The sequence below is a fragment of the Pseudorca crassidens genome, chromosome 21, assembly GCF_039906515.1.
Source record: "Pseudorca crassidens isolate mPseCra1 chromosome 21, mPseCra1.hap1, whole genome shotgun sequence".
Lineage (NCBI taxonomy): Eukaryota > Metazoa > Chordata > Mammalia > Artiodactyla > Delphinidae > Pseudorca > Pseudorca crassidens.
The window spans coordinates 33,989,988-34,013,635 of NC_090316.1; the positions used below are offsets into that span (position 1 = coordinate 33,989,988).

The 23,648-nt window shown below is 36.6% G+C and overlaps 1 long non-coding RNA gene across 2 annotated transcripts in view; it reads right to left on the reverse strand.

Annotated features, from left to right (window-relative positions):
• LOC137215879 (uncharacterized) overlaps positions 1-23,648 on the reverse strand; it is a 159,316-nt gene that overhangs the window by 104,586 nt on the left and 31,082 nt on the right. Inside the window, exon 4 of one of the 2 annotated variants that reach the window (XR_010939465.1) lies at positions 11,541-11,622. The exons of the other annotated variant lie outside the window; for it this stretch is intronic. This is a non-coding gene — a long non-coding RNA (uncharacterized lncRNA). Of the gene's footprint in view, positions 1-11,540; positions 11,623-23,648 lie in introns of those variants that run through there. 2 annotated transcript variants of the gene reach the window in all.

Sequence of the window (23,648 nt, forward strand, 5' to 3'; positions counted from 1 at the left end):
ATGGGAAAGGAAATAGCCACCCAAGTCCAGGAAGTGCAGAGAGTCCATACAGGATAAACCCAAGGAGAAACACGCTGAGACATGTAGTAATCAAACTGGTAAAAATTAAAGACAAAGAAAAATTATTCAAAGCAGCAAGGGAAAAACAACAAATAACATACAAGGGAACTCCCATAAGGTTAACAGCTGATTTCTTAGCAGAAACTCTACAAGCCAGAAGAGAGTGGCATGGTATAGTTAAAGTGATGAAAGGGAAGAACCTAAAACCAAGAGTACTCTACCTGGCAAGGATCTCATTCAGATTTGATGGAGAAATCACAAGCTTTACAGACAAGCAAAAGCTAAGAGAATTCACCACCATCAAACCAGCTCTACAACAAATGCTAAAGGAACTTCTCTAAGTGGGAAATACAAGATAAGAAAAGGACCTACAAAAACAAACCCATAACAATTAAGAAAATGGTAATAGGAACATGCATATCAATAATTACCTTAAACGTGAATGGATTAAATGCTCCAACCAAAAGACACAGGCTTGCTGAATGGATACAAAAGCAAGACCCATATATATACTGTCTACAAGAGACCCACTTCAGATATAGGGGCACATACACACTGAAAGTGAGGGGGTGGAGAAAGATATTCCATGCAAATGGAAATCAAAAGAAAGCTGGAGTAGCAATTCTCATATCACACAAAATAGACTTTAAAAGAAAGAATGTTACAAGAGACAAGGAAGGGCACTATGTAATGATCAAGGGATCAATCCAAGAAGCAGATATAACAATTATTAATACATATGAACCCAACATAGGAGCACCTCAATACATAAGGCTCTGTGAACAGCTATAAAAGAGGAAATCGACAGTAACACAAAAATAGTGCAGGATTTTAACACCTCACTTACACCAATGGATAGATCACCCAAACAGAAAATTAATAAGGAAAGACAAGCTTTAAATGACACAATAGAGCAGATAGATTTAATTGATATTTATAGGACATTCCATCCAAAAACTACAGATTACACTTTCTTCTCAAATGCACACAAACATTCTCTAGGATACATCACATCTTGGGTCAAAAATCAAGCCTCAGTAAATTTAAGAAAATGGAAATCATATCAAGCATCTTTTCTGACCACAATGCTCTGAGATTAGAAATCAATTACAGGGAAGAAAAAGTAAGAAACACAAACACATGGAGGCTAAAAAATACATTACTAAATAACCAAGAGATCACTGAAGGAATCAAAGAGGAAATCAGAAAATACCTAGAGACAAATGACAATGAAAACACAACAATCCAAAACCTATGGGATGCAGCAAAAGCAGTTCTAAGAGGGAAGTTTATAGCTATACAAGCTTACCTCAAGAAATAAGAAAAATCTCAAATAAATAATCTAACGTTACACCTAAAGGAACTAGAGAAAGAAGAACAAACAAAACCCTAAGTTAGCAGAAGAAAATAAATCATAAATATCAGAGCAGAAATAAATGAAATAGAAACAAAGAACACAAAGCAAAGATCAATAAAACTAAAAGCTGGTTCTTTGAAACAATAAAGAAAATTGATAAACCATTAGCCAGACTCGTCAAGAAAAAAAGGGAGAGGACTCAAATCAATAAATTTAGAAATGAAAAAGGAGAAGTTACAACAGACATGGCAGAAATACAAAGCATCCTAAGAGACTACTACAAGCAACTCTATGCCAATAAAATGGACAACCTGGAAGAAACGGACAAATGCTTAGAAAGGTATAACCTTCCAAGACTGAACCAGGAAGAAATAGAAAATATAAACAGACGAATCACAAGCACTGAAATTGAAAATGTGATTAAAAATCTTCCAACAAACAAAAGTCCAAGACCAGATGGCTTCACAGGTGAATTCTATCAAACATTTAGAGAAGGCCTAACACCCATCCTCCTCAAACTCTTCCAAAAAATTGCAGAGGAAGGAAAACTCCCAAACTCATTCTATGAGGTCACCATCACCCTGATAGCAAAAACAGACAAAGATACTACAAAAAAAGAAAATTATAGACCAATATCACTGATGAACATAGATGCAAAAATCCTCAACAAAATACTAGCAAACAGGATCCAACAACATGTTAAAAGGATCATACACCATGATCAAGTGGGATTTATTCCAGAGATGCAAGGATTCTTCAATATACACAAAACAATCAATGTCATACACCATATTAACAAATGGAAGAATAAAAACCATATGATCATCTCAGTAGATGCAGAAAACGCTTTTGACAAAATTCAACACCCATTAATGATAAAAACTCTCCAGAAAGTGGGCATAGAGGGAACCTACTTCAACATAATAAAGGCCATATACAACAAGCCCACAGCAAACATCATTCTCAATGGTGAAAAACTGAAAGCATTTCCTCTAAGATCAGTAACGAGACAAGGATGTCCACTCTCACCACTGATATTCAACATAGTTTTGGAATTCCTAGCCATGGCAATCAGAGAAGAAAAAGAAATAAAAGGAATACAAATTGCAAAAGAAGAAGTAAAACTGTCACTGTTTGTAGATGACATAATACTCTACATAGAGAATCCTAAAGATGCCACCAGAAAACTACTAGAGCTACTCAATGAATTTGGTAAAGTTGCAGGATACAAAATTAATGCACAGAAATCTCTTGCATTCCTATACACTAATGATGAAAAATCTGAAAGAGAAATTAAGGAAAGACTTCCATTTACCATTGCAACAAAAATAATAAAATGCCCAGGAATAAACCTACTGAGGGAGACAAAAGACCTGTATGCAGAAAATTAGAAGACACTGATGAAGGTAATTAAAGATGATACCAACAGATGGAGAGATATACCATGTTCTTGGATTGGAAGAATCAATGCTGTGAAAATGACTCTACTACCCAAAGCAATCTACAGATTCAATGCAATCCCTATCAAATTACCAATGGCATTTTTTTTACAGAACTAGAAAAAATAATCTTAAAATTTGTATGGAGACACAAAAGACCTCGAATAGCCAAAGCAGTCTTGAGGGAAAAACACGGAGCTGAAGGAATCAGACTCTCTGACTTCAGACTATACTACAAAGCTACAGTAATCAAGAGAATATGGTATTGGCACAAAAACAGAAATATAGATCAATGGAACAGGATAGAAAGCCCAGAGATAAACCCATGCACTTATGGCCATCTAATGTATGATAAAAGAGGTGGGGATATACAATGGAGAAAAGACAGTCTCTTCAATAAGTGGTGCTGGGAAAACCGGACAGCTAAATGTAAAAGAATGAAATTAGAACACTCCCTAACACCATATACAAAAAGAAACACAAAATTGATTAGAGACCTAAATGTAAGACCAGGCACTATAAAACTCTTAGAGGAAAACATAGGCAGAACACCCTATGACATAAATGACAGCAAGATATTTTTTGATCCACCTCCTAGAGTAATGGAAATAAAAACAAAAATAAACAAATGGGACCTAATGAAACTTAAAAGCTTTTGCACAGCAAGGAAACCATAAAGAAGACAAAAAGACACCCTCAAAATGGGAGAAAATATTTGCAAATGAATCATCAGAGAAAGGATTAATCTCCAAAATATATAAACAGCTCATGCAGCTCAATATTAAAAAAACAAACAACCCAATCCAAAAATGGGCAGAAGACCTAAATAGACATTTCTCCAAAGAAGACATACAGATGGCCAGAAAAGCTGCTCAACATCACTAATTATTAGAGAAATGCAAATCAAAACTACAATGAGGTGTCACCTCACACCAGTTAGAATGGGCATCATCAGAAAATCTACAAACAACAAATGCTGGAGAAAGTGTGGAGAAAAGGGAATCCTCTTGCACTGTTGGTGGGAATGTAAATTGATCCAGCCACTATGGAGAACAGTATGGAGGTTCCTTAAAAAACCAAAAATAGAATTACCATATGACTCAGCAATCCCACTACTGGGCATATACCCAGAAAAAACCATAATTCAAAATGACACATGCACCCCAATATTCATTGCAGCACTATTTACAATAGCCAGGTCATGGAAGCAACCTAAATGCCCATCGACAGATGAATGGATAAAGAAGATGTGGTACATATTGTACAATGGAATATTACTCAACCATAAAAAGGAACGAAATTGGGTCATTTGTAGAGACGTGGATGGATCTAGAGTCTGTCATACAAAGTGAAGTAAGTCAGAAAGAGAAAAACTAATATCGTATATTAACGCATATATGTGGAATCTAGAAAAATGGTAGAGAAGAACTGGTTTGCAGCGCAGAAGTTGAGACACAGATGTAGAGAACAAACGTATGGTCACCAAGGGGGGAAAGCAGCGGGTGGTGGTGGTGGTGGTGTGATGAATTGGGCAATTGGGATCGACATGTATACACTGATGTGTATAAAACCGATGACTAATAAGATAAATAAATAAATAAATAATAAACATTTAAAAAATTAAATAAAAATAAATAAATAAAATTGGTTCCTAAAAGAATCAACTAGGTAATAGTGTAATAAGAAATTACAAGGCTAAGATGTGGAATACACTGGATGTCAGTGAGAAGGGCCCAGCATTTGGGATCATTCTGCCCGGTATTAAAACAAGACCAACAGCTGAGGGAATGAGCAGGAAACCTTCATCCTCATGGAACTAGCAGGACGGGAGCTGGAATACAGAGCATGCTAACTCTGCAACACTGTAAACCACCTTTATTTAAATTTGAGGATTTAATGTGCTGTATCCTAAGGGTAAATAGAAATGGAAGCAAACAAGCCCTTACATACACTATAGCACTCCTGTGCGTTATATCAGTGATCAAAAAAAACCCCTCATACCCTGATACTGGGCTGGGTTAATCAGGTATTTCTAATGTCCTCAGGTACCTGAAAGAGGTTAACAAATTCTCTCTGGAAGAATATGACCTCATCCAATACTCTGACAATTATTTTTAAAAAATAATATTTCAACTAAAATGTTTAGCACACAATCAATGATGTCTAGGGACATAAGAAAACATGCCATCTAAATGGAGACCAATACACACAAAATATTAAGCAAAAACTGGTTCTCAGTAACTCCTGATAGTATAATCAATAGATATAGTTTATAAATAACTATGCTTACTATGGAGATAAAAGGAAAGCGTTAGCATTTCAGCAAAGACACTGCTAATATATAGGTCTTAGATCCCAAAGAAAATATGTTTCCACCAGGAATCACAACAATGGTCGCTCTGAATCACAAGTTGAGGCTGACACATTGTCACTTATGGCTCATCAATCAGCAACAAATGATCACAGTTGACTGATCCTGTTTTTCAAGGGAGAAATGGAATTGCTACTCTAAAATTGGCTCAAGAAAAATGTCTGGAATTCAGGTAGTTCTCTGGTAGTTCTGTTTAGTGATGTGCCTGTCCAGTACTACAAGTTAATGAAAGACCACAACACCACCAAATAAGTAAGATCACTAATGACTCAGAATTTTTCATAATGATTTGGTTCATTCTATGAAATTAAGAACCATGATTGGATAAGGCTCTAGCTGAGGGCAAAGAGAAGAAATTGGTATCAGAAAAAAGAAATTATAAATATCAACTACAGCCTTGTAACAATTAGCAGAAACTTTGGCAGAGTCTCATCCCCATATACTAATATTGTATATAAGATGAGTTGGTGATGGTGGTCATTAAGTTATATGATATCTAAAGGGGATGATGATTGGTCTAGCAGATGAAAATACATCACAGAAAAACACAGAGACTTTTAAGAAGGTTTGGTCTCTTATTGTAGGGTTCATAATGGATACAGCTTCCTAGCACCATTTTTGTTTGGCAAAATATGATGCTACCACCAATGAGTGCAGAAGTTTAAATAAGAGTAGAAGATGTACATAAAGAAGATGTACATAATTGTCCAAGGGGGTGGATGTACTAGATACAGTTTGTTGATTTTCAGAAATATTCTCACTCTTCTAAGTGCTCACTGAATTTCTTGGATTCTTTTCACAACAGGGTTCAGTTGTATTCTTCCACGGAGAGGCACTGTGTACGATTTGGAAGGCAGAATCAAAGAGAGGTCATCCTGATTTGGTGGTGACCACTGGGGACAAGCACGTGGGCACCAGCTTGGCAGATGTGTGGTTTTGCTCATGACTCGGGGTCTTACCTTTTGACAAGTACTAACCACAGCGCTACAGGGAAATCGGATCATTCATGACTGAGACCAGCAGCCACGGAGTCAGGAACACCTTCCTGAACCCACTTTAGAAGGTTAGGATCTTTGCGATCAAGTTTAGTTATTTGCTATCATGAGACTAGAATTTTCATATCCGTATCAAGTGTGGCTGACACTGGAAGTAGGAAATGACCTTTTAAAGGTATCAGAATTTAAATATCAAAAACAAATTACACATATATATGTGTGTGTGTGTACATTTTTTTCTCTTAGATCCTCCTTTCTGAACAATTGCAAATATGGATAGCAGCATGTAGATTAAAGGAAGAGCAGTGTGTAGCAGAGTTGTTACCTGTGGAAAAGAAGCAGAAACGGTAAGAAGGAAGGACACCAGAGGAGGAGTCTTCTGCATGTTGATATGGGTCCACTCTGTCACTGCTTTAAAAGGACCTGAGGACAGTGGTAAAGACGAAATGACTCTACCACCTGGACTTCAGATGTACTCCTGGTCAGCTCTGTATGACAACAGGTCATTTCTAGTTAAGAATTTTACTTATGTGCTTTTCTGATCATTATGGGTTAAATTAGCAATGCAACATATGCAAGAATACTTAGGAATATGGAAAAACTATTTGCTGTTAAGCATAACAGGCAGGACACAAAATGTAATGTACCATTACAGTGTACGTTGTGTTTATGATTCTAATTTACATGTAAAAATACAAATTTGATGGCTATTCATGATATGTTAACAATGGTTAATTCTGGTGCGGGAATCATGAAATCATGGTCGTTTTTCTCCCTGAAAAGTTTTCCAACATTTTCAATTAATATGTATTATCAAAAAATAATTACTTAAGGAAAGGAATTTTTATCTCAGTGCGGACTGTGCAGTTCTAGTTAGTGAATGCTGGTTTGAATAAGCTATTTTCTGTTTGTGCTACACATTATAATATGCCAAAATTAGTAATTTCAACAAATCACAAAATTCAGAGTTATACCTCAACTGTTTCAATTACACAGTACAACGCAGGATGAGAATTTGAACCATAGTAAGTACTATAAATGCAGAGGGATACACAATTCACGCCTGACTTATACCAACATTTGCAGCGACATTATGAAGAGACAGTAAGGTGCAGGTTTGTGATCTGATCTTCAAATAATAGGAGAGTTCAGAGATCTCCTTATTTTAATTTTTTTTTTAATTTTTGTTTATTTATTTATTTTTGGCTGTGTTGGGTCTTTCTGTGCGTGGGCTTTCTCTAGTTGTGGTGAGTGGGGGCCACTCTTCATCGCGGTGCACGGGCCTCTCACTATCGCGGCCTCTCTTGTTGTGGAGCACAAGCTCCAGACGCGCAGGCTCAGTAGTTGTGGCTCACGGGCCTAGTTGCTCCGCGGCATGTGGGATCTTCCCAGACCAGGGCTCGAACCCATGTCCCCTGCATTGGCAGGCAGATTCTCAGCCGCTGCGCCACCAGGGAAGCCCCTCTCCTTATTTTAAATGGTCCTCATTTTTAGGTTCACTCCAAGAAAGAAAGCAGTTTGGGAAACTGGATGTGACACAATGAACTCTCAAAACAAAGGGGATTTTTCACCTTACCATGTAAACCACACACAAAGGTGCATGAAGAATTAATCTAACAAGTGTAGGAGTTTAAAATAGGGGCAAAAACTCACTGAGTTTCAGGAGTGAATTCCACCAAACATTTAAAGAATTAATGCCAATCCTTCCTAATTTCCAAAAAACCGAAGAGGAGAGAGCATTCCTACATTTATTTTACGAGGCCACCATAACCCTGATACCAAAGCTAGGTGAGGACACTAAAGAATAGAAAACTAAAGGTCAATATCCCTGATAACACAGGTGCAAGAATTCTCAACAAAATACTAACAAACGGAATTCAACAGAACAATAAAAGAATCATACACCATAATCAAGTGGAATTTGTACATGAGATAATGTACTATATTATCACTATATAAGATAATATATTTACTCACTATAAGATAATATATTTACTAGCAGGGAACCAAGAGTGAAAAACAAAATACTGAAAACATTTAACATAAAAATCTGTGCTAGACCTAAGTACAGAATTAGAGTTGAGAAGGAAATGTTTAAAAAAAGTGTCAATCCCAAACTGGACACTTCTAAGAGTTGATGGGAGTTCAAAAACTAATTAACTCTATTCTATATACTTTTATGAAATATTTATTGAACAGAATGTTGGGTTTATTATGCTATTTATTTTAAAAATATTTATATTCAAAATATCACTGAAAATAAATTCCTCCTATAAATTGACATCTATCTACATTTATTAAACTGAAATTGCATGAACATTTTATTGATTATATGAGCTTTAAAAACAGCATACATAAAATTATTATTCTGTATTATATTTCTATATTTTAAAATTTATATTATCTGATCTAATATTCAGTATTCTGTAACTAGCATTTTCTGAAAAGTTTGTTTCTAAATCGTCTTATTATTCTTTTCTTATAAAGTTGCCAACAATAGTCTTCAAAGTTGCATTTTATGATTAACAAATTTTAAATATCTTACGCCTTTGTTTATTCTTTGTTGTAGACCATAATTTTTTAAATTTAGGAAACACTTTCTCTACAGCTTACCTGGTAAATTCAGAGGGAATTTTTAATTATATGTATTTGGTTTTGAAATGTGTACATATTATCCTAAATATTTTCATAAGTATAATCTGTTTTGCCTTCATTAGATTACATTTTTTTACAAATAGTATTTAAATGAAAGAAACTTGCTAAATTGGATAACTCTTTATATGCTTTGTCAAATTTAGATGCTACAAAATGTTTAGGACTCAATGTAATTCCTTTATGCTATGAAATATAATTTTATTCAGTTACAAGTAGGAGCTCCTTTGAAAAAAAATATCCCCAATTATAACATTTAAAAATTGATTCTGGTACACAATTTAAAACCCACCATTTAATATTTTTACTTGTGTCCTTGACAGTAAAGTGATACATTTTAATGTTTTTTTCTATTCCAAATCTTTTTTTTCAATAATTGTATTTCAATGCAATCTTAAAAACTGAAAAATTTTGGAGGTATCATTATTAACTAATTAATTTAAAGAGCTTACAAAAGTTATAAGCAAAAAAGACAAAATCAGAGAAGTCATTAAAATAAAAATCAAAACACTTGTAAGACACTTAGATGGATTTATAAATTCTTATGTTTTAAAATTCCAACTGACAATAGGCAGGACAGAATAAAATATATGCTGAAGTATCTTTTTGTCTTCAGTAGCATCTTCCTTACTAAAATTAGTTACAGTAAACTATATAGAGAATATATTTATACATTTTGAAAACTGGCTGCTGATTCAATGACTAAACAGTATAGTTTATTTGGAAGTATTTGAGAATTATGTCTGCAACAGAATCAATTCCAAGTACATTTCATTTATAGGTTTTTTTCCTGTGCACCTTTGCAGAAAATCAATTAACCGTGTATATGTGAGTATCCTTGTACTTTGCAGCAGAGAGCTCTTGCATGTATTTTGTAGGATTTCCACCTATGTATTTAATTTTTGTGGTGTAGTTGTGAATGGTACTATTAAAATTCAACTTTCAAGTTTTCATTTCTAAAATATAGAAATAGTATTGCTTTTTGTATATTTAACTTGTGTTCTGGAGACCTTGTTAAACTCATTTATTTGTTGAGGTAGCTTCTTAACAGATTGTGTGCAGTTCTATATGTTGATAATTATGTCTGAGAACAGGGTTTTTAAATCTCTTCTTTTCCAGTCTTTTAATTTGACTTGTTTGCTTAACGAAGGTTTTTAATAATAAGATTTTAATAATTAAGTGAGAATCCTTTTTTGCTATAATGCTATATGTATCATAGAAAATTGTCTTTGTGTTATCACCTCAAAATAAAGTTTTATCATCATTATTTAATTTTTAACTGAACTTAAGTAGCATTCATAAAGTACCAGATCTTCCACCTTTAATTTCAGCCTGTAAATTAGCTGTTCCTCCCAACCCCATCCCCATTCTGAGCTTCCTCTGGTCATGCTCCTCCCCACGGGACAAGGTGTCTACAGGGACAATTGGAAATAACCACACCAAATACCACTCCTCAGATACCGGAGGAGTATACACACAGAATCTTTACAGAATATATACAGAACCTTTTAAAGCTGTTCTTGTGATTATGTTGCATAGTTAGTGAAAAGTAATGAGAACATAATCACAAAACCAATTTCAAGAGATTCACATTATTGTTATTATATTTCTCTCAAGAAAGTTTATCATATTCAGTGTTTATAGTATTTTTTCTTTTGATGTATGTATATGTCTATCTTTTCTCAGTGGTTGACTGCAAACTCATTGAGAGGAGAATTGTGAATCACTCATCTAGGTATCATCTAAACCATACTGCAGGTTAAATGTTTATTGAATATATGTTTTTCCCATAAAAGCTAGGAAATGTGAAATTGAGATTTTCAAAAGCCAAAGAGCTACAATATATGTTATATGAAGTTGAGAGTTTCCTTTCATTTATCTTAAGACATATTCTTTAGTGATGCCAGATACTGGAAAGGCAAGCTACAGCCTCTCCACACCTGATTGTAGTTTTATTCATAACCAATATGAATTTAATAAGCATTCAGTAATTCCTTGTTTTAGAAATCCAGAACTTGTTAGCATGTTTTCTTGTGGTGAACTATTTCATATTCTTTAAGCCTCCAAATTAAGTGCATTTTAAGATGTAGACAGTGACACGGAAATACACCTAAGACTATAATTGGTAGTAAAATAACACAGTTGTATCTGTTTGCATGTAAATTACTGCTATTATGAGTTACGGTGCTTCCTGAAATTGTAAAATAATAGTTGGGTTATAATTTTAGTAGACAGTAACTATTGCTGCCCCTGAGTATTCATTACAGATACCAACTATTTATTCGAAGGGTATGGCTTCTTACTTAAAAGTGTGCCAACCTGACAAGCACATCTGACAGCATGTAAGTATTTATTAGAAAACTAGGCACCAGATCTACATGCTTCACTCTGTTAGGACAAATCTATAGCATTTCAGTTTGTTTAAAATTCATTTTAAAAGTGGCACAGACATTAAAAGTGTCTTTGGATCACCATACATAGCATAATGAGAATTATTAAGTCAACCATCCCTGACCTTCTCCCTGAAAATAATATTGTATTTTTTGTATACCAATATTTTGAAAATGGTGAATTTTGTTTTATAGCAGTATCAATAGTACATCTTGGTTCCAAATATAATTAGGGTTATAAAAAGTGCTAATTGGCATATACTCACGCCAAGAAATCATCATTTGGGCTTGGTTATATTTGTTTTGAAGTTCTCATGCCTTGATGACCTCCAGGGCATTAAAACATCATTTCTGGTGCCTATTTAAAGAAATAATGATTTCAGTAATTTTTGTCATATTAATATGCAAATTAATTAATCAAAAACATTGTAACGAAATCACTTAAGGTACTGTTAGTTTATTATTTCTTTGTGGAATTTCCATTTTGCCTTAAACTATAGAAAAATTATTATGACAAATAATGGTTTTAAATTTTATATCTTATTTGGTTTATATATAATATGCAGTGGAAGTACAGATTCTGTAATGGTCTTGCTTTCAGAAATGGATAAAGTTAACTATTTTAAGATTAAAGGATGGATAATTTAGAAGAGAAAAATAAGTGGTATAAAAAAACAGATTTGCTAAAAACTCTCCAGAAAAAGAATATTCTTCAAAAGTATGATTTTATTAAGGCTATCCTTCTAATCAAATAAGATGGAGACACATACTACGCCAAATAATGAAGCTGCTTAAGATTAAGTAGAAAGTTGCTCAGAAAAATCTCAAGGTGACACTCAGCTCTTATTTCTTTTCCAAGGACTGCCTGAGCGGGACCTGCAGCCCGTGCTGACTGCAATACAGGCCTCATGACCATGACTGATTGAAGGAGGAGGGTGCTCTTTATCCAAATGGGGCCAGTGGATGACTTTTTCAATGGAATTTTTAAATGGGGTCAGTTTATGACAAATATTAGATTATGGGGTGTTGACTTGAGGCAATGGGAGTCCTGTAGGAGCAGCTGTGATTATTCATGAATAACCAAAGCAGAGGAACTGCAGAGAAAGAGGGGAAGACTCCTGAAGATTCCTGAAATAAGAGGGTTGAGGTCCCAGATTGTGACAGTCCCAGGTGTGGTTCATTTAGACTTAAATTTTATGATACCTTTAAATATTCCTAAGAAGTATACTTTTTTTTTCCCCCAGTTTAAACTTGTTCAAGTGGCTTCTTTTCCTTGAAACCAAGGATTATTGATTAAGACTTTTCTTCACTCAGTTTAATCATCCTCCTACCATAGATTCAGCAAATATTTCATTTTGGCATATATCTTACAAATGCATTGTAATTGAGATAGTGTTGTAGTTGATAAGAAAAGTAATACGTTACATAATATTAGAAATGCATCTATTCTAGGGCTTCCCTGGTGGCGCAGTGGTTGAGAGTCCGCCTGCCGATGTAGGGGACACGGGTTCGTGCCCCGGTCCGGGAAGATCCCACATGCCGCGGAGCGCCTGGGCCCGTGAGCCATGGCCGCTGAGCCTGCGCGTCCGGAGCCTGTGCTCCGCAACGGGAGAGGCCACAACAGTGAGAGGCCCGCGTACCGCAAAAAAAAAGAAAAAAGAAATGCATCTATTCTAGTAACTTAATTTTACAGATGAATATAAAAACAAAAAAATGTTTAAAACATTGTACCAAATCATACAGATGGGTGGCAAAAATAACTGGAATTAAACATGAAATGGTAGTGAGTATCAGGAAATCTGGGTTTAACACCAAGCTTTACAGAAAGTTATTTAGAAAAATTTATTAACAGAATACTGATTTAGAAAATATAAACCCTTGTGAATATTCTTCAATTGTATTATTCTATGACTTAACGGGCAAGTGCTCTCAATCATGTAATTTTTTTTCGGTTGATACCTATGTAGTCTTATTGGTGGTGAACCAGTAAACGTACAAGAACTGGTTCTCTCTAAAAAAATGTGTGCGTATACATACATATTTTTAGTGTAAATTGTATTAATATAAAGCTTTTTAATACATGATTCAAATAATATAATATGCAGTATTCTTTACTGCCTTTTTCGTATAGCCAGCTGATTCTCACAGAATGCTCTTATTGATTTTGCTGAATTTTTGCATCACCAGCCCACCACCTATAGTTGCAATTGATGAAAAACTGTCATTCCAAAATGAAAGTTATTTGATACTTTCATTTAAATTAATGAGTGAGAAAAAAGAAACGACGAAGACGTTGAAAATACGAACTCAACAATGAAATGAATAGCTTCTTTTCTGATTTGGAAAACAAGTTTTCAGAAAATGAAGGAATATTTCCTCAAATTTTTAAACTGTTCTCCATGCAATGGCTACAGACGCAATACACTTTTACACCTAAATTGCCTTATTAATATTTTCTACATCACTTTCTGAAGTTTAGACAATTGCTGTTTTGTTTGGTTGAAACAATAACTCAAGGCCTGATCTGTAAAGCTTTCTGACTGCTGTGATATAAATATTTCCATTATCTGATTTCAAGCTGTGCAGCGTTACTGAAGGCGACGTTTAGAAGGGATGCACGGTAGCATATTACACAGTATTCCCACACTAGACATAAATAACCTCATAACGTATACTAGCAAACTGATTATGAAATAGTGAGTTTTGAGTATTTATTACTTCTATTTTTAAGATAATAATTTTATATAATTTAACTTTCAAGTAATGTCAGTATTTAACAACTTTTTCACACAAATTCCTGAAGATTTAACAATGGGCTCCCATGAGCCATTAGGAACTCGCTCCAACACACCTCCAGGACTCATGTATGATAAATAATAACTGTAAGGTCAGACACAGATGTTCTAAGAAAGTTACATCTAATTTGATACGGATAGGATTGCCTATCAGAATATTTAACTGGTGTGTGTTTGGTACCAGCCTACATTCATGTAACAGCCCTGCTGTATAACCAGCCAGCTACCAGCTCTGGATAAGACTGTTCAAAGGAGGAGGAGATTATGCTGTATAATGAAGAGGACCTACAGCTTAGGAGCAACTTGAACATAAGTAAAAACTCAGAGGCAGGAATAAGAAGGTATCTTGAGCTGATATGAGTGGGAAGTATGCACTGGGGACTATGCCACAGAGGTCTGAGAACGTGGGTTCAGGCACTGCTTGGAAGGCAGTGCAGTCAGTGAAGATTTTAATCAGCTCATTTGAAGTACTCAGAGCTGAAGAAGCAAATGGGAATCAACAGTTCCTATGTCCTCAAAGAACTCAGAGCTTCAGTGAGCCAGGGGAACTCTCTGCCGCAGATCAAATCCAACACATCCTGGCTGAGGGCAGAAATGTCCATGAACGATGTACTATGGGAGGACGGGATGTCAGGTAATTAAATTTTCAGGGGGATTATGGAAGATATTGCCTGATGAACAGCTATCTAAATTGGGTGACAGATAAGTTTGATAAAAGAAGAGGGTTCAGTGTCATTAAAAGCAAAGTGCAAAAGAAGAAAATGTGTGAAGGGAGAGAGTTTCAAAGCAATTCAATGGGGCAGAAACGGAGAAGGGTTACAAGGTTAGTGGCTGGATATTTAGGTGGAAATGGGAGTCAAACTGTGAAAGGCTGAGGAGTTTGGATTTTATCCTGTGGGAAAGAGGATTTGAGCTTTTAAAAACTGAAGAGTTTCGCTTCTTAAAATAGTAAATTTGATGGCTAGGTGTGGGAAGATCCTAATGTCGACGAGGCTATTGTAATAATGTAAATGAGATGCCGAGGTGCAGGACGCAGGCAGTAACAGGTGAGGAGACGCCACTGGGGAGAGATGCTCTCAGGAACTGAACCTGAACTGATGGCTAACTTTTGCAGGGAATGAGAAAGAGTGACACTGAGCCTAGAATGGCTAGTTTTAAAGAGTAGGTAGATGGTCATGCCATTTAGAAAATACAGGAGGGCAAGAGGGGGTTTGTGAGAGAGCAGTAATATTTTGTGCTTTCATTGGTGGAGCTCTAGGTGCTGGCTGGACAGAAGATGGACCTGTTCAGAGAGGTGCAGATCGGGTCCAGATGTGTGTAAATAGCTGAGGTGCTGGCACAGATGCGAGGGCCATTCAGTTAAAGCCAAGAAGAAGGTGTCGGATACAATGAACTGTGCCTTTCAACTTATCACCCAGATCCTAGATGACCACTGATGAGAGTCCCAAGAGCAGAGTGTGAAACTGGGGATTAATAATTTAAAATATGAGTGGGAGCTGAGGAAGTGGAAACACAGCCTCTTTCAAGCAGCTTGGTGGGGAAATAATGGAAGAAGACAGAGACAGCTTGAGGAAAAGAGCGCTGCATGGCTGGGTGAGGCCAATGTTTCTGTGTCTTCGGGACTTGGTGGATCCACCTGTGACAATATTTTTGTACAGGAACTGTCACCTCAAGTTGTACTTTATGTGACAATTATGACAGCCCTTTGTAAGATGAACATGACAACTGTACATTAAAACAAATATATTCAGAGAAGATAAAATGTTAACCTATGATTTCTTTTTAGCACCTTACTTCACTGATGGTGAAGTGTGGAGTGTTATTCTTTTCATTACGTAAGTCTATGCCAGTCCTGTACGAGAGATCTATCAGTTAAGTGAGGGCAACTAAGAAGGACTCATCTGTAAGAAATCCCAGGTGAGGGAGAGAAAAGACATGAACTACTAACACCAAGGTTAAATGGTTCTAATCTAAACAATGACCCTTTCATCTGTGCAGCAGCATGGACATCACAGAAAAACAAAGAGACACGGCTTCATCACCAAACCTCTCAGACTTAGCAGTTTGAGAAAAAGGCAGGCTCAGGATCCACCAGAACACATAAAATACATGTTGGAGGAGCTAAAAATTTGCTAAATGATAGATTATAGTTTTAACTTTCTCTCTATATATACACAGACATATATATGTGTATATGTGTATATATATATATGTCTCTGTGTGTGTATATACACATATAAACACAATTTGAATGTTGGAAATATAACAAGAGTAAAGCATTCAGGCCAAATCCTTTGCATTTTTGACTATTACAAGAATGTATATTTGGCTTTAAGACTTTTGGTAGAGAACTAAACATACATAAACCTCCTGAATAATGCCATGCAAATTGCCTCACAGCTACCTTTAGAGACTTTTTTATTGCCGTTGTGTGTTCCCTTGTTGACCAGAGTCTTTTAAACTTCTAGTACTGTGGTGAGAACTGATTCAATTAACATTCAAAAGACGCTAAGGTTTTGTGAGGAAAGTACACTTCAAATATTTGCAGTTCTCCAAATTTTAAGTGTGGAAATAGTTATTTTATTTTACTTATTTTATTTCTAAATAATACCTCTATTGAGATCCATGTGTTTCCTCTGTACATCTTTATACAAAACCATGTCGGGGAATTCCCAGGTGGTCCAGTGGTTAGAACTCTGTGCTCTCACTGCTTCCTGAGGGCCCAGGTTTGATCCCTGGTCGGGAACTAAAATCCCACAAGCCAGGCAGTACGGCCAAAAGAAAAAAAAAAGACAAAAAAACCCCCGTGTCTCTTTGATGTCCATGTTTACCTGAAAATTAAATTTTCAACCAATTCATAAGAAGTATTTATGGTGACTAGAGAGCCCTGGAGGTTTGATAATATGATTTTCGCATGCCTATGAAAACACAGTGATCATATGGATATATAAGTAAGCAATTCTGGCCTTTAGTTTGGCCTATGATTTTTAAGATGCCAAATCATCAATTACATAATATCAAGAATGGTTATTACACTCTCACCAGCTCTATAACTTACAAACATACAATTTGTGCTTTGACAAAATTATAGCTTGTTAGTTGTCAAATAATTATTGAAACCACTTGGACAGGGGTGGGTGCTTCCCTGGTGGCGCAGTGGTTAAGAATCCGCCTGCCAGTGCAGGGGACACGGGTTCGAGCCCTGGTCCGGGAAGATCCCACATGCCGCGGAGCAACTAAGCCCGTGCACCACAACTACTGAGCCTGCGCTCTAGAGCCCGCGAACCACAACTACTGAGCCCGCGAGCCACAACTACTGAAGCCTGAGTGCCTAGAGCCCGTGCTCCGCAACAAGAGAAGCCACTGTAATGAGAAGCCCGTGCACTACAATGAAGACCCAACGCAGCCAAAATAAATAGATAAATTAATTAATTTAGAAAAAAGAACAAACACTAGGGCTCTAATTGATACCCACAATTTTGTATTTCATCCACTATGGGGTCCCCTTATGAATTTTTCAGAACTGTGATCAGCTAACATTAGTTCTTTAAAATGATGGTAGTAAAAGGAAAACAAACTGTTTCTATCAGGTAGATAGCTATTTTTTTGTAGTCATTTATTGAAAACTAAATATTTTATCAAGTATTCCACCAACAGTAGGTTGTCAGACTCAAATCAAATACATGTACGTTTTATGCCAAAGTTTAAAACCTATGTAGCTTTGGCTAAAGCAAATGCTAAATGAGATAACAGGAAGATCAGAGTAAAGGGGGAATATGCTGTTCTAAAGTGAAGCTTGCCTTTATTGGGCTGATCATAGTTTAAGTTGCAATGTTCGACTGGAATAGAAAACCTAGTCTTACTTTAGTCTCTGTTCTCTAAAATATTCAGATGAGGATAAGCTGGAGGGGTCTCAGGAAAGGACTTTACAGAGATCTCAGTATATATTTGTGTAGTGTTGATGCCGAAAACTAAGACACCCACAAGGGAAAAGAATAGGACCAACCCTCCAGGGAGAGGGACAGGCAATTGCCAGACAGGAAATCAGAACCTTAGCTAAACCTCCTGGATTTCAAGAGCAGGTTTCATTTTCACGAGAAGGACTGCAACTCACTTATACTATATATATGAGACTTAGGGCAGAGAGCCAATTTCAGATGAAATTTACTTTTGTAAATTTGGTTCCTGGTGTGTTGCCAGGCTAAACTAATTAGGCAAAGCTGAGCCCATAGAAAGCTGGAAGGACATACAATTGGGAGGAGGTGAAGAAGTCAAGGACAAACACAAAGCTAACTACCTAAACTGTGTGATAGAGTTTGGGCGCAGAAAACTGTAAGAAATTAATGAGCTTTTTACAGAGAACGTTGAGGGATAAACAGGTATCAGACCATTTGTGACATCATGATTATAATTATTACCAATTATTTACTACCCTGTTCCCTGAAGAGGATTATTTATCAATTGCGTGGCCTGGATCAGCAGTGCCTTCCAGCAGGGGGTGGGAAGAGTGCATTTACTTAAGCAGGGACCTGGCCATGTGCTTTCTCTTGGTGAGTGATGTGACAGGATGTCAATTCCAAACAAAAGCATTGAGAGCCACTGTAGGTTTTATCCAACTCTGTTGTTTTGTTTTTTGTTTTTAATCTGCCACAAGGCAGCATGTCACAATATGGAGTAATTCCTTTTCATCCTGAAATGAAGAAAAAAGTGGAGTATAAGCAGATCTGTCAACTTCAGCCAACGTTAGAGGAATAAATATGTGCTGGTGTCAGTCACTGATACTTTGGGGTGGTTTATTAACACAGCAAGGCTGAGTAGTTCAGAAATTGTCCAAGAAGTGAAGCACTGCTACGTAGAAAAAACAACGTATGTGCTATTGCCTCCGGGGCTGTGCTATGGGCATGAAGTAAACTATAATTGAAGGATGGAAAATGGCAACTCATTTTGTGTATTGATGAAATTTTATGTATTAATGAAATTGGTAACAGTGTTTTCTACAATAACATTTAAGCCATTTAAGGTACGTAATTAACTTGTGACTCTTGGCAAAAGGGATAAGACACAGAACTTTATGAAGCGTTCTTTTGTTATTGGCTGGATTTAAGAAAACAAAGATGAAAACAGAAGAGAACTCACTAGTTAGCAAGGAGTAAAAGAGGAATAAGACAATGTAGACAACTAAGGACTTGCAGGGTTGAAAAGCTCAACTGTTTCTAATAGGCTACCAATAAGTGATAAAACTTGGAAGTACTCTAACCAGTTAAGACTAATTAACCCAGAGCAAAGACCAAATTAAGACACAGATTCACCTTCCCATGGGAAAGTAGAGAGTTCCTATGAAAATTTTCATAAGCCAAAATAGTATAAAGTGAAGAAGCAATTACGTTAGAACACATGTTTGTTAATGGATGCACAGAATAAACTATGACAAAGCACAGATGCTCATGGACAGTTCAAGGCTCTGGCAGCTTGATGCTGAGATGCTAAGCGTGGTTCCCTGGGAAGAAGCTCGCGGGGGCCGTGCTGGCTGCTCTGGGTGTGCACTGTCTCTGGAACAGCTCACTGCAAAACACAGATGAAAAGCTATTTTCCCTTTTCCCCTTTTTTTGTAAAAGCTAAAATCCTCTTCAGATTTTTCTGTTAGTGAAAACACGTACCAATATAAAAAAACAAGTCTTTTGTAAAAGCAAAGTGGCCTACGGCAAACTTTCCAGAAGCAGGGGATACCTATAATTGTCATCTTGCTCTTGTTTAAAAAGTCTGAATAGATTATGGTAGCTACAGATAAATCATTTCAGTTGAACAAAATATGTCTCAGGAAACATACCAAGGGTGGCTTCAGAGTGAAGTCTGATAAACTCAACGTGACTTTAAATAAAGACAAGGCAGAAGAAGAGTGTCAGGGGCTGCCTCAGAAAACACCGTGAACCTACATAGGAAATGATTGGAAAAAGAATGGACATTTGTATATGTATAACGGAATCACTTTGCTCAATACCTGCAACTAACACAACATTGTAAATCAACTATACTCCGATATAAAATAAAAACTAAATTAAAAAAAGGCACTGTGAGTATGCCGGTTTGCACATGGAAATGACTGGAATCAAACAGATGAAAAGTCAAGTTATAAAGAGGGATGCACTGTCAAAAGAACCGCCAACATGAATTAAACGAGACTGTGACCATTTGAGGTGTGTAACAGCTTTGTAGAGATGTGTAGCTTCCGAAAGTGGTAAGCGAGCTGTTCAAGCACAGACGAAGGTGTGCTCTTCAATGCCCTCTTCAGAGATAACCAAGTTTAATTGTATAATAAGTAAAAATTGTCCAGGAAGTAGAGCTGAGAGCCACTGAGAAGAACAGATTGGAGGGCTTCCAGGAAGCAAGATTAGGTCATAATCAAGAAATATTTTATGTTCCTTGAAAAACCTGGCCAACAGAATTCCAGAATTACTATGGGCCACTGATCACCATATGCCCACTCATTTGTCCCATTTCTGAGTAACACTGTTAATTGTGGGTATCTGACCCTTATTCCTCTATTATCATTGAGTAGATAGAAATCAGAATACAGAGCGAGTATGTGTGTGTGTGTGTGTGTGTGCGCGCGCGCGCGTGTGCGTGTGCGTGCGTGTGTTCACGTACCACCAAAATTTAACAAGCCAGGTTTGGACCTGCAATAGTGATTATCAACACGTTTTGAAATTTGAATCTGATTGTCATGACTGCATTGGATTTTGTCATATCTTCCTTGGGGAGGGGTTGGCAATATTTAGCACCTGGAAAAAAGAGAAGCGAATGTTTGTGACTAAGATGATAGACATTGATCTTTGCACTATTGTTTTCTTTGTTTTCCTCTTCCTTTTAAGTGGATAATGCATCACTGTGTTGTTCTACAACCACCATGCCTTCTGGGGGAAGGAATATACTTCTCTACCCGTGAACATGAACCTGGCCACTTGGCTTACTTGGCTCATAAATGTGTGAGCAGAACGACCAATAGACCAGTTCTTCAAGGAGCTTTAGCTTTAAGAGTCACGGTGTACTGGCTTCAGGATCTCTTGCTTTTTTTTTCCTCTTCCAGCAGAAGACCATACCCCATATGGGGGGCAGCTTCTCCAGTCTAGATCATGAAATGAAAGAGAAATGTGGAACTACCACTGACTCAAAACTCGTATGGAATGACAGCAAGAAATAAACCTTTGGAGATATTCTGGTCATTTGTTACTGCAGCAAAAATGACAAATAAGACAGTATAATAAGATACATTGTTAGCTTTTGAGAACACTGTTGATTAAATGAGGTATAAAAGAATTTTCCAGGGGCTTCCCTGGTGGCACAGTGGTTGAGAGTCTGCCTGCCGATGCAGGGGACATGAGTTTGTGCCCCGGTCCGGGAGGATCCCACATGCCGCGGAGCGGCTGGGCCCGTGAGCCATGGCCGCTGAGCCTGCGCGTCCGGAGCCTGTGCTCCGCAACGGGAGAGGCCACAACAGTGAGAGGCCCGTGTACCGCTAAAAAAAAAAAAAAAAAAAAAAAAAAAAAAAAAGAATTTTCCTTGAAGTACTAAGGGAATTCACACATTAGTTTTTTATTTCGAATTTATAGGCTTCCAGATAGCCCCAGAAATTAAAAAAAAGAAAGTATTTGAGATGGTGAGTTTGAACGAATAGAATATTCCACACAAATAAAGCCTCAAGTTACCCTAGATTTGTGATACAAAAACTGCACATGAAAAATAAGCCTGCTAATGCTCTATAGGTAAAACTACTGGCCAAGGCTTTCATCTTATAATTAATGAATGCATTTTTGAAATAATTGTTTGGAAGCCCAGATAATAAACTAACAATGCTGAATAGAGAAGAAATGGAGGGATATGGTAGGTATAAGCAAAAGCAGCTAGGTACTAAAGCACTCTTCCTGGAAAATGTTCTGTAATTGCCCAAAGTACTTGCTTAAGAACACAAAAAAAGCATATTTAATTACAGAATACTTACGACTTCCATTTAAGACTACTTTTAATTAGAAAATCACTCGTTCTTTAAAAATTTTACAGATATGCTATGTATGTTAACTTTTTATATTTATCTAGTCATTTAAAAATCTTTGATATGTTTTGAAATAATAAGACCCTGTAGTTGTTCTGTACTTTATAATTATGAAGCACATAAACAAATATCACTAAATGTGACACCTGTTGCACCCTGGAGTAGAAGGATGAATGTACGTTGTTATTTCAGCTTTCCAGAATGAGAAACTAAGGCTCATTAAGATGACAGTACTTGCCTAAGCTCCCATGACGAACAAGAGTTGGAAATGAAGACACTTACCCATATCCAGACTTTAAGACCAGCGTTTTTTCCTTAATATTAGTATTCTTTTCTCATACTAAAGTTAAGTTTCTTCTTGGAAGAAAGTTGTTTTTTTTCCCTTACTATACGTCATTATTTTCATTACTTCCTTCCTACCTCTCCCTCTTTCTTTTCCTCCCTTCTCCTTCCCTTCCTCCTTTCATCAAGGGATTAGCTTCCACCATGGCCTAGGCACCAGGATGGTTGCTAAAGAAACATAGATGGATAAAAGCTTTCTTTGTCTTCAGGAATCATAAAGTCATAAGGATGGACTTAAAGTAACTACTAGAGTGTCAGACTCTATGAAACAAGCATGCATACATAACTATGGCAGCACACAAAACGTATAACCCAGTTACAGTTGGTATTTGAGGAAGGCTTTCAGAAGGCAATGTCAGCTAAACCATAATTTAATAGGATCATAAAAGAAATGGGGCAAGAGTAAATGCAGTGCAAGTCAAAAGGGCAGCAGGTGAAAAGACAAGAAATCCAAAAGATGTGCACGTACTGTGTTTTGCAAGCAGGTGTATGACCTAAATTACATTGGAAAAATAGGCATGGTGAGAGGTTAGAATGTAAATGGAGATGGGATCAGATTATGACATTTAGATTTTGTTTTGACGGCAATGGGGCACATTTACATGATTACATGACTGAAAGATTAATGACATGTGCCGTTTTTGGAAGGAGTGTAACTCTTATATAGTTTCTATCTCAGAAATATAGCCTCCTTAACCTGCAGTGACCCCCTGTCTTCCAACACAACTAGTTCATAACCCAGTTGTGTGTGGGTGTGTATCCTCAATACAAGATTTTGTTAATTCATAATAGACATATTTCACACTACAGATTGTTCACCAGTAAGAAGTTAAAAATATCTAAAGTAAATGCCGAGTCAATCTTAAGATACTTTTAATGACTTCCATTATCCTTCCATAATGAGGCTGAATGTCATCATTTCATCTTATATTTTATCCATAGTTTATGCTCCAATTTTCCTAGTTGTTTTTCTACCCATCATCATTTTTTTCAAAATAGATAACCCCAGCTGAGCCAAACCCCCATGGTTACTTGAGAATAGTATCCCTCTAGAAACCAAAAAAATATCCTCAATTTTTAAGTGGTATCTCCTGTGCCTAACACTTTTATTCTGCCTCTATCTTAGGATGTGATGAGCAGTGTTTCTTCAACTTGAGCCAACTAGTATTTCCTGGGGAAAACAGACAGCCATCCATTCAC